At 40.3% G+C, this 12,769-nt stretch overlaps 1 protein-coding gene across 1 annotated transcript in view; it reads right to left on the reverse strand.

The window, feature by feature from the left end:
- The window catches only part of FHIP1A (FHF complex subunit HOOK interacting protein 1A), a 227,316-nt gene extending 214,547 nt beyond the window's left edge, over window positions 1-12,769 (reverse strand). Inside the window, exon 1 of the mRNA XM_060299695.1 lies at window positions 12,703-12,769. The gene's annotated coding sequence lies outside the window, so the exon portion shown is untranslated. The remainder of the gene's footprint in view (window positions 1-12,702) is intronic.

The following is a 12,769-nucleotide window of genomic DNA, read 5'->3' on the forward strand; positions in this document are numbered from 1 at the left end:
AAAAAGAAGAGATATGAAGTTTCAGGATACTTCAAAGTGAAGAATACAGGAAGTACATTTTTTTTGGCTTGGGTTTTTTATTAAGACATGGGGTGAAACATACAATAAAAATGAAAACGTATGCCATATAGTTCAGGCTTAAGTAAGCAAACAGACCTGGAATTTATTGGCCAACAGTCTTGCCACAGAGATGCAGGCAAGAATCCCAGTTTAAAATCCAACATTCGAAAATACCTTTTTATATCAAGTGCATGATTTATAATTCTAACAAATAGACTAACATCAGGCATCACCACTTACATTTCCATCTTTGAATCTTAGAAACAAGAAATATTGAGAAGCATGAAGTAGCTGACAAAATTCTAACTTTCATATGAAATCTCTAACAGAAAACACTAAGACAAGGAAGTAAGACATGTTGCTACAAAAACATAGAGCAAGAGGAAAAAATCCACCATTTTCAGTGGTGGACTCAAAAAGGAAAGTGCAGTCAACGTCCTTTGCAGTCACAGGGCGCCTTGTACATGTCTCTATTAATATCTGTTATCCCCCTAGGAGACCGTGATCTCCTTCAAGGCAAGGACCTGGCTTTATATCATCATGGCCTGTCAGACACTGAATTCAAATAAATGAACCAAGTGTTGAGTCAATTAACCTTTCGTAAATTCTCTTGACAAAAAATATTCACAGCATTTGTGTTATGTAAATTTCATCTCAATTAAAAAGGTACCAAAAGAAAACCATGGCCTGAACACATGTTAAAAGCCAAATGGCAGGAAAAGGGCTTTTTAAAATTACTACGACAAAAAGTATTTTAAAGTCAGATCATGAGTCACTGGACTCTAACATAAGGGTAATATGTTTTACGATAAACAATAAGCTGTGTAATCACACAAGTATTTCCTAACCTGAAATATGTCCAGAGTCCTCAACTGTCCAGACAGGTGAATACACAACCTCAAAACACCCATTAACTTATGTGTGGTTTCTGGGACAGCTGACTGACATGCTGTTGAAAGTTATTTACCTTCTTTCTTTAAAAGCAAACAGATTCTATAATACTAGGTTCCTTCATAGGAAGCATGGATTCAGCGTGCTGGGGTTTTATTCCTTATGGGAAAAAATACGCTACAGTGTTTTTTAAAAAAACAATACGGAGAGATATTCAGAGTTAAAAGAAACTTGAACTTTGGGGAAATGCGGAGGCCTGCTTTGCCTCAGGCTCCATCTTAGCCTTGGGTATTTGAATCTATTGTGCTTCTTACAGGAAATGTAAAGACCACCACCATGAGCTGGAGGACTGACTGGTACATGGCCCTAGAGCTCCTGACCAAGCACCTGCCCCTAATCTCCCTAAATCTCCTCTGCACCTGCACCCACTGATTCCCCTGAAATGAAAACAACAAAAACAACAAGCAAAAATGTGATCTTTGGCCTTGCACTCTGACTTTGAAAGGTCAAGTACACACCAGCCAGCATTTGAGGCAATTAGCTAACATCATGCCCACTGTCTTTGCCCCACAAATTTAAATCCTGGAGCAAAAATGCAATGTGGCCACAGACCTAAGAAGAAAATGAAAACTTCAATACAACAGTGCAGGGGACAAAGATATTATCATTAATTACCCAGTCAAAACTCCTAATTCTATCCAGCAAAAGCATTTCTAAGAGGGAAGTTTACAGTGATACAAGCTCACCGTAGGAAACAAGAAAAATCTCAAATAAACAACCTAACTTTACACCTAAAGCAACTAGAGAAAGAAGACGACAAAACCCAAAGTTAGTAGAAGGAAAGAAAGCATAAAGATCAGAGCAGAAAGAAAAGAAATAGAGACTAAAAAAACAATAGAAAAGATCAATGAAACTAAAAGCTGGTTCTTTGAGAAGATAAACAAAATTGATAAACCTTTAGCCAGACTCATCAAGAAAAAAGGGGAGAGGACACAAATCAATAAAATTAGAAATGAAAAAGGAAAAGTTACAGTTGACACTACAGAAATACAAAGGATCACAAGAGACTACTATATGTAACTGTATGCCAATAAAATGGACAACCTGGAAGAAATGGGCAAATTCTTAGAAAGGTAGTCTCCCAAGACTGAACCAGGAAGAATTAGAAAAGATGAACAGACCAATCACAAGCACTGAAATTGAAACTAATTTTAAAACTCCCAACAAACAAAAGTCTAGGAACTGATGGCTTCACAGGCAAATTCTACCAAACATTTAGAGAAGAGCTAACACCTATCCTTCTGAAACTGTTCCAAACAATTGCAGAGGAAGGAAAACTCCCAAACTCATTCTATGAGGCCACCATCACCCTGATACCAAAATCAGACAAAGATAACCACTAAAAAAGAAAATTACAGGCCAATATCACTGATGAACAGAGACACAAAAATCCTCAACAAAATACTAGCAATTTGAATCCAACAGTACATTAAAAGGATCATACACCATGATCAAGTGGGATTTATCCCAGGGATGCAAGGATTTTTCAATACCCACGAATCAATCAGTGTGATACACCACATCAACAAACTGAAGAATAAAAACCATATGATCATCCCAATAGATGCAGAAAAAGCTTTTGACAAAATTCAACACCCACTTATGATAAAAACTCTCCAGAAAGTGGGCAGAGAGGGAAGCTACCTCAACATAATAAAGGCCATATACAAAAACCTACAGCTAGCATCATACTCAGTGGTGAAAAGCTAAGAGCATTTCCTCTAAGATCAGGAACAAGACAAGGATGTCCACTCTCACCACTATTATTCAACATAGTTTTGGAATTCCTAGCTACAGCAATCAGAGAAGAAAAAGAAATAAAGGAATCCAAATTGGAAAAGAAAAAGTTAAACTGTCACTGTTTGCAGATGACATGATACTATACACAGAAAATCCTAAAGATGCTACCAGAAAACTACTAGAGCTCACCAATGAATTTGGTAAAGTTGCAGGCTACAAAATTAAGACACAGAAATCTGTTGCATTTCTATAAACTAACAATTAAATATCAGAAAGAGAAGTTCAGGAAACAATCTCATTTACCATCACATCATAAAGAATAAAATACCCAGGAATAAGCCTACCTAAGGAGGTAAAAGACCTGTACATACTCTGAAAACTAGAAGACACTGATGAAAAAAGGCCACACAAACAGATGGAAAGATACACTGTATTCTTGGACTGGAAGAATCAATATTGTTAAAATGACTATACTACCCAAGGCAATCTACAGATTCAATGCAATCCCTTACCAAATTACCAGTGGCATTTTTCACAGATGGGAACAAAATTTTTTTTAATTTGTATGGAAACACAAAGACTCCAAATAGCCAAAACAATCTTGAGAAAGAAGAACAGAGCTGGAAGAACCACACTCCTTGACTTAAGACTACACTACAAATCTACGGTTATCAAAACAGTAAGGTACTGGTACCAAAAAAAAACAACACACAGTTCAATGGAACAGGATAGAAAGCCCAGAAATAAACCCACCCACTTATGGTCGATTAATCTATGACAAAGGAGGTAAGATTATACAATTGAGAAAAAAAGTCATGCTGGGAAAACTGGACAGGCACACATAAAAGAATGAAATTAGAACATTCTCTAACACCATATACAAAACTAAACTCAAAATGGACTAAAGGGACTTCCCTGCTGGTCCAGTGGTTAAGACTTCACCTTCCAATGCAGAGGGTGCGGGTTTGATCCCTGGCTGGGGAGCTAAGATCCCACCTGCCCCGCGGCCGAGAAAACCAAAACATAAAACAGAAGCAATATTGTAACACATTCAATAAAGACTTTTAAAATGGTCCACATCAAAAAAAATCTAAAAAAAAAAAAAAAAAAAAGGATTAAAGATCTAAATGTAAGACCAGATACTATAAAACTGCTAGAGGAGAACAGGCAGAACACTCTTTGACATAAATCACAGCAATATTTTTTTGGATCCAACTCCTAGAGTAATGGGAACAAAACCAAAAATAAACAAATGGGACCTAATTAAACTTAAAAGCTTTTGCACAGCAAAGGAAACCATAAACAAAATGAAAAGACAACCTACAGAATGGGAGAAAATATTTGCAAACAATGTCATGGACAAGGGCTTAATTTCCAAACTATAGCTCATACAACTCGACAACAACAAAAATACAACCCAATCAAAAAATGGGCAGAAGACTTAAATAGACATTTCTCCAAAGAAGCCATGCAGATGGCCAACAGGCACGTGAAAAGATGCTCAACAACACTAATTATTAGAGAAATGCAAATCAAAACCACAATGAGGTATCACCTCACATGGGTCAGAATGCCTGTCATCAAGAAGTCTACAAATAATAAATGTTGGAGAGAGTGTGAAGAAAAGGGAACCCTCCTACACTGTTGGTAGGAATGTAAATTGGTGCAGCCACTATGGAGAACAGTATAGAGGTTCTTTAAAAAACAAAAATAGAGCTACCATATGAACCAGCAATACCATTCCTGGGCATATATCAGGAGAAAACTCTAACTCGAAAAGATACATGCACCCCAATGTTCATAGCAGCACTATTTACAATAGCCAAGACATGGAAACAACCTAAATGTCCATGGACAGATAAATGGATAAAGAAGATGTAGTATACATATACAATGGAATATTAGCCATAAAAAAGAATGAAATAATGCCATTTGCAGCAACATGGATGTACCTAGAGATTATCATACTAAGTGCAGTAAGTCAGACAGAGAAAGACAAATATCATATGATATCACTTTTATGTGGAATCTAAAAAATGATACGAATGAACTTATTTACAAAATAGAAATAGACTCACAGACACAAAAAACAAACTTATGGTTACCAAAGGGGAAAGACGGGTGAGGGATAAATTAGGAGTGCATTTTTTCTTATTTGGGTTAGAAATTAAGCCTTTTTGTATGGTGTGTAATTTATAAAAATACTGAATCAGTATGTTGTGCACCTGAAACTAATACAATAAGTCAACTATCCTTCAATAAAGCAAAAAAGAAAAGAATAAATAACATACAAGGACTCTTGTAAAAAAAATAAAATAAACTCCTAATTCAGATACCAATGGCTTGAAGAATTAAGAGCTTTCACATGATCCATCAGGTTTCACTAAATAGATTGTAAGAAGGCAGGGGAGGAACCCTTTTCTCTTTATTACCATTACTGTCAAGAAATCACAGAGGTACAAATGCTAAAATTAATAGAGATATTTAATATTTCCCCCAAAAGAGTCTAAATGACATTAATATACATATTCTTTTTTTGTTTGTTTTGTTTTGTTTTAAACTTAGTTTTGGCTGTGTTGGGTCTCCATTGTTGTGCGCGGGCTTTCTCTAGTTGTGGCAAGTAGGGGCTACTCTTCATTGTGGTGCGCGGGCTGCTCATTGCTGTGGCTTCTCTTGTTGCAGAGCATAGGCTCTAGGAGCGCAGGCTTCAGTAGCTGTGGCACGCGGGCTCAGTAGTTGTGGCTCACGGGCTCAGTAGTTGTGGCACACAGGCTTAGTTGCTCCTCAGCATGTGGGATCTTCCTGGACCAGGGCTCAAACCCATGTCCCCTGTATTGGCAGGCAGATTCTTAACCACTGTGCCACCAGGGAAGTCCCAATATGCATATTCTTGATAGAAACACAGAGTCACTTGCTCAAAGTTAATTTTCATAATCCAACCTCTGACTTGTTGACAGAAAGAACCACCATCCCACTCACGAATGCCTTGTCTACCCACCTAATACCCGGGAAGTGAAATAAATGACTGACATCTTGATGTCCTTTTCAGTGACCCCACTGAAATGAAAACATAATTCAAATCAGAACAACAATCTTTATAAGAATTGTTCTAAGCACAAATATTCCTTTCGGAAAATGTACTGGCCCCAAGCCCTCAGCACAGACACCTTTTATAAGCCAGCCTGCCTTAACCCCTAGAATCTCGGTACTGCCTGAATCGTGACACAATGCATTTGCAAAATCAAAGTAAATTAAATATCCACATAGCTCTCTTTTCTACACTATTAGACAAAAAGCACAAGTGGAATAAGTGAAGAGGCACTGACCTCTGGCTTGAACATAAATGGAATTACCCTACCACACATTACTTAAAAATGCAAAGCACAGTCTCAAGTTAATTTGTCACTTGGAGAAATCAGTGTGCTTTTATGATGAGAATTCATTTATGAGAAGCTCTTAGCACCGTTTTTCCCTTAACCTTCTCAATTTATCTTACATTGCTACTCTTCCACAGCAAATTTTTATGTGTAATTTTAAGGCTGAATAATGTAAGTTACAAGGGCACTAGTCTTTGAAACCCAAAGAACAATCTAATGAAAAAACTGAGGTGATGCTACCAGCCGCCAATGATTTACCCTCTCCTGACCCAGCATGCTGAAAAAATATGATCGGGTAGGATTTTCTATGATCCTCGTGGAGGAGAACAGAAGAGGGGCTGGGGCCAGCTTTTATTTGACTGTGAAGTGGGAAGATTATATCCATAAAATTATGTTTCAAAATTGCTAAAATGAGGAACAGCCAAAACGAAATCCACAGCTTTAACATGATCCATTCCCTCTGGAAAGGAAATGATGATGATCAGCCCTTTATCCACAATGAATATCCACAGTATATTTAGAAGTGACCAGAGTATGAGCCTAGCGGGGGTGTCCAATGCTTTCACATGATGGTAAACCTAGTGATATTGTTTCGTGCTTTTGTCTCAGCCTCACCGTCATCCGTGTAAACAGGGATAATATCCCTCCTACTCTGTATATCTCACAGGGTTGAATTTTTTAAAGAAACTATACCTGAAACTACTGGATAAGCAGAACCAGTCTTACTGTACTTATGTATACAGTGTACCTGAGGAGCCCACGTGGCAGGCTGAAGTATGACTGCCAGTCCCACAAAAGGTCTTCCAAATGGCTGCAAATCTTATGAGTTCTTACAACTTTTATCCAAAAACAGCTAAAGTAATAGTTAATCAGTTTCTGGGGAGGGGGGAGGGCACACAGATCCTTTCCAGAATCTGATGGAAACAAGGGACCCACAAAAAGTCAGATCCATACACACAAGCAAAGCTTATTTGTCTGATATCAGGGTCGGTTCTTGGATCTCAGATTAGGAATCCCCAGCCTCAGGCTGTTGACCGCCTAGTGAATCAGTGAGGCACAAGAGAAAAGGAAGAGGTTTCTACAGCCAGCGCACATAAGATGATCATGGCTACCCAAGTGCTGCACTTAGGAAATCCTCCATCAGACCCTCGCTGAAGACAAGAAGTTGAAAGGGCTGCGATTCGGAGTTACCTCAGCAGTATTCAGACAAATGAGGCCCTGGCTGGTCAAGCAGAAAATCACTTCCTTTCGCAAACAAGCAAGCTTCCAACTAACACCTAAAATATCGTGTTCACGTACATCCAATGGCTGCTTCAGAACTTCCACATAAAAGGGACCAAGGAGTGGTAACCTAGTGAGAAGTCAGAGCTAGGGTGTTTGTTTTAAGATGAAGTTGTTTAGGACTTCACGTAAGATTGAGAAAACATCAAATTTCCATAGCAAAGCAGGAAGAGTGCTTATAGGAAGGGGAGGGCAGGGGGGGAAGCAGCACCACAACCCCCCCAAGCCAACCCTGGCACCACTGCTGTGCCCTTCGATGCCAGTGGTTCTCAAACGCTAGTGCCGCAGAATCACCCAAAAGGCTTGTTAAATACAAGTCTCTGGGCTCCACCCTCAAAGTTCCAGATTCAGCAGGTCTGGGTAGAGGCCAAGAATCTGCATTCTAACAAGGTCTAGGAGCTGCTGCTCAGGGGACCACGCTTTGAGAATCACTGATCTACACAATCAGAGCCCTTCCCATGAAGGACATCCCAACTTCGTAAGCATATTCATAGTCTCATCCAGATGCCATACTCGCCATCAACTTAAAAAAAAAAAAAAAAGTGCTAGCCATCCTTCAGGTCAGCTTCTTACCTGTGTTACCTAATGGTGCGCACCGGCTATGTTGCAGGTTCACAACACACAATAAGCTTCTTTATGACTGCTGAGTGTCTACAGGTAATTCTCAGTAAGATACATGCAGAGGAACTCTGAGCTGTTCTGTTTTTGAATTTTGCCCTCAGGAAGCAATAAACAGCAAATTGGTGCCAGGAAGATTCATTTAAGACTTAGCAAAACACCCATTACTCCAGAGTTGTGGTTTTCAAATTGAGCTCCACAGAGGCCCAGATGTTATATCCCAGTACCTCCAGGACTGGGGGTGGGAAGGGCGCAGAGAAACGATAGAGGCTTTCGGCCTCCCATTTCCATCCCTCTCTGAACTAGAAATTCAGCCTTTCTCTCATTTATATATAGGCATAAATTAGTGGTTTTACCGTCCCTTTGAAGGAAGGAAAAGTTTAAAGTATACTAGATTTAATTACCTCTGAGAGTCCCTCCATTTCTGTGGTTCTATTATAACACAACGAAGACTGAGTGGCACATTACAAAAATAAAAATACCAAACCAGCCCAGGAGGCTGACACAAAGCTAAAAATAGCATCCAAATGAGTGCTCAGCAGTCAGATCACATTTAAGTCCGGTGTGAAGATCGGGATTCACACAGAGGAGCTTCCAAACGCACTGAGGGCAGCAACTAAACCTCTGTAAATGGAATATAAAAAACACGCAAACTCCAGTGGTGATTATCTCAACTTAAACTTGCCCGGTCAAGCAGACACCTTGCTGAAACCAGGGTCTTTTCAGTAAGTGCTGTGGCGCTGCTGTGAGAGAGCAAGAAGCCACGTGCTCAGGATTGTCCTCAACAAGGCCACCTACTAAACTGGCTAAACTTATGACACATATTTGTAATCTTCCAGGCAAGCTGCTCATAAAGTACTAGGATCACTGCCGCAGTCCACGACTGGACCACAGCTGGAAAGACAGAACGAAGCATGGGGGGAGAGGTGGGAAAGGGGGTTTGGGGGAGGAGATATCTTCTATTATGCTTTCACTTGAAGTCACCCACAATTCCAGTGTTTCAAAACTATCTTTGAGGGGCAAATGAGGAAATGGAAGCTTCTAAGTGGGGGGGCCATCCATTCGTGCCCTGTCGGGGACTGGAAGATACGGGTTCAGTATTTTTTTTAAAAAGGTAATAAGAGGATCTTCGTACACACATCATCTTCCTACTTTCAACAAATCCCCATTGTTCTAGGGATGGGGGGGCGGGCAGTGGGGGGAAGGCATCAGGCAGAGGGTGTTCTGTATTCACTATTTTATTTAACAGGAAGTGTTTTCTGAGCTTCTTTGCCAGTGATGAATCTCAAGACGCTCACCGGGGCCCTGAAAGACCTACCCTCAGCAAACAATACTGTTAAGTCATACCCATTGGCACAGGGAACTGGGTTAGAATCCAAAGTCAAACTCAAGGCAGCAATTACAAATAGTCAAAACCACCCTTGAAAATCCCCTGAAACTCCTCATAAAACACAACACTATGCTGTTTCTCACTAAGTCCGAGATGACCAGTTTTTTCCTGACCTTTAGGAAAGACTATTATCTCTTCAGGTCAACACCAGATGACATGTTTGGCTTGGATTTTGTGAGTCAGTTAAACCCAAACACTCACAATCTTCGAGGAAATGAAATCTCCCTACAAACTGCAGGCTCATATCTCCCATCTCATGTTCGGCCTAGGACCATGCTCATCATATATATATATATTTTTTTTTGGCTGCGTTGGGTCTTTGTTGCTGTGTGCGGGCTTTCTCTAGTTGTGGCGAGCAGGGGCTACTCTTCGTTGCGGAGCGTAGGCTTCTCATTGCGGTGGCTTCTCTTGTTGCAGAGCACGGGCTGAGGCACACGGGCTTCAGTAGTTGTGACGCGTGGGCTCAGCAGTTGTGGCTCACGGGCTCTAGAGCACAGGCTCAGTAGTTGTGGTGCACGGGCTTAGTTGCTCCGAGGCATGTGGGATCTTCCTGGACCAGGGCTTGAACCCGTGTCCCCTGCGTTGGCAGTTGGATTCTCAACCACTGCACCACCAGGGAAGCCCTGCTCATCATATTTCAATTGTCATTTCTTCCCCCTTTTTTTCCTTTTGTTCAAGTTTACTTCCCATGAGTAAAAGATGCATATAATATGACACCACTATAATATTACCACCTTAATATTTACCCAAAGACTTGCCCAAAATGCCACCATTTCTTTGAGTCAACATACTGAGAATCCTTCTTTTGAATTCAAACATGTAACAGGGAATGGCTTATATATTAACCCTACACAGGAGAATGAATGTTTTTATTAAATTAGCTCCAGTTATCTGGGGAGACAAGAGACATGAGAGAATGAACATAAAGTTTGGTAGATGGAAAGAAAATCAGGAAAGATCCAGAATATGAAATGCATTCCCAGAAAATTGGGCCCTGTCAGGGAACAATGTGATGCCATGCTGCACCCCAGGAAGAAGACTGGGGGAGCAGGAGGGGGAGTCTAATGACACAAAGTCAGTCCTGCCCTCAATACACTACAAAGTAACCCCCATCCCCAAGGTCTGCCAGGTAAGGGATGATGCAAGGAAGAGATGGCCATCCCTGCTAGGCTACTCTGATTTGACTCAACTAGACCGCCCACCCAATGGATTACATGAGTCTCAACTGCCACTGTCTTCCATTCCCTTCAAGGTCACACACACCACTCTGGCTCCAAACACTTCCCTGGAGACGAACACAGTCCCTACATTTCTGTTCCCACATGGTCATTAAAACGAGTGTCCCACCACCACACCTCAGACTCTGCTGGGCAGCGTCAACAAAGTAAGCCTGAACGTTTGCTGGGAAACCTGGCCCTCTCCTACTCCCAGAGGGGCATGTATACATTATTCCAGTCAACAATGTTTTCTCAGGAAACAAAGAACTCTCTTCCTACCTCTTCCTCAAGCTCTCTCCACTTCACCTGGGTTTTTTTAGCCTTCTTTCCTCTTTGTCGCTGTAGATTCTCCGGGTGTTGCCCCTTAGCAGGGCCCATGCTTTCCCCTCCTTCATGTTATTATTTTTAGCTTTTAGGGTGGACATCCCTCTCTCTTTTGTCCCCTCCAGATTACAGCTCATCTTCATCTGTTCTTCCTCAACCTTCTAATAGTCTAATTCTTAGCCTCCAGTTCCCCGGAAGAATAGGTGGCACGTTTAATTGCAAAAACACACAAAAGAAAACTATTTATACTAGTCAACATCACATAGATTTAAGCCCCATTCCATTCTTCTGGATACAAATGCTCCGCACCAGCCTTAAACTGTTCATGTGTGCATTTCCCTCCTTCCGTGAGTTCCTGATCCGCTCAGAACTTTTACATGACCCTTAGTCCACACTTACCACCGTCTTAAATTCTTCAGCTGATTTTGGAACTGAAAAATTTTAAGCAGGCAATTAAAAAAGACTAAACCTATTCTTGACAGGACTAGACTTAACAGTAATGAGATAAAATGACAAGCACATAGCTTGTTGCCAGAGTACCATGAACAGTTTAAGAATTAGATTCAAAATAGCTGATAGAATCTGAAAGGCAGAGTGACCTCCATACATGATATCTTTTGCTTGGTTTGCACTGTGTGCAAGATACAAAACTCAAAATATTAAGGTACCAGCTGAAGAAGAGACCTTCGAGATTTAGGAAGAGGTGCTGGGGGAGGTTACTAGAGCAGAATACTTACTAACTAGATGCAACTATTTTTATCCACAGCGAACATGAAATATATAATGTACCGTTTTCCTAAATTTTATGCTCAGAAACACTTCAAAAATTTTTTGTTTTGCAGAATAAAATGACCATTTCTTTGCTAAAATGCTTACCTCTCACGCAAATATATAAACCTAATAAATTAGGAGAATTTAACATGGGACCTATAGAAACAACCTAATTTAAAACATTAAAATTGTTTCCACATTTGAAAAACAGTATGTCAGCATTCACATTTTCATAATAATGTATTCTCTAACACCAAAAAGAAATGTCATCTTTCAATAGATATCCACAATTTCAATAAGAAATGTCCTCCCGTGGTGGGGCGGGGGGGGGGGGGGGGTGGGCAGGGGAGAGAACTCTTAAAATATGAAAAACCATAAGCATTCAAAACAGCTGACACAAGGTTCCCTTTGTTACATTTGTTCCATAAAATTAAGAGCATGTGTCCAGTAATACAGAAAAACGTAAAAAGCTGAATTTCAAGTGTATACAAAACCCGACTCTAGAGGTAAATAACAGAGATTAATGCAGTATTACCTTGAACAAGCAATTAAAAGGGGCTGAAAAGCAGCAACTAAACTCCAAACCATTTGCTCTTCAACCACAGAAAGCTGAAGATAGTCTTATTTACTAAACATAAATCACTTGAGATCTGGCCAGATTCGTAAATGATGTTCCGAATGGAAACACTGCAAAGCCAGGAGTTGCTTACATAAGTCTTTTCTTCCAACCCTGAAAACAAACTGGACCAGTTTTTCTTGTTGCTTCTAGGAAAGCGATCATTTTAAGGCAATCAAGCAATTCAACAGAAGGGCTTCCCTAAGACCTGTTCATGCTCCATTTTTCGCCCCACCCCTGCCCCCCTTCTCTGAACAGTATTAGGTTTCCTGCCACTGAGTTTGCTTCCTTCTCCTTCAGTATCTATTTTAAAAAGTCTTTAGGCTACAGAAAGCATGCTCTATTAATGTGTCTTACCTTCTCATGTATTTTTGTAGTATATTCACATTGTTCAGGAAAAAACGTCAAGATGCAGCCCTTTAAT

The sequence above is a fragment of the Globicephala melas genome, chromosome 5 (genome assembly GCF_963455315.2).
Source record: "Globicephala melas chromosome 5, mGloMel1.2, whole genome shotgun sequence".
NCBI classification, from domain to species: Eukaryota; Metazoa; Chordata; class Mammalia; order Artiodactyla; family Delphinidae; genus Globicephala; species Globicephala melas.